We start from the raw sequence: 259 nt of genomic DNA, 5'->3' as shown, positions 1-259 counted from the left end.
CTGGAGATCACATTGGTCTGTATGTGGACCAGAACCAAAAGGATTTGGATAGCCTGGACTGTTCAGGTTAATTTTTGCGCTTTTATCCGCGAGCGGAATGGAACCTTTGGCGGGCCAGATTTGGCCCACCGGCCACATGTCTAACCCTGTGCTCTAAGTAATTTAACCAAAATAAGTATTATAGACACTGAATATCTCAAACCATTTCAAAGAACTGAATACATACATATATTATATATATATATATATATAATATATT

Source organism: Sphaeramia orbicularis, unplaced genomic scaffold (genome assembly GCF_902148855.1).
Source record: "Sphaeramia orbicularis unplaced genomic scaffold, fSphaOr1.1, whole genome shotgun sequence".
NCBI classification, from domain to species: Eukaryota; Metazoa; Chordata; class Actinopteri; order Kurtiformes; family Apogonidae; genus Sphaeramia; species Sphaeramia orbicularis.
This window is presented reverse-complemented; position numbering follows the sequence as displayed.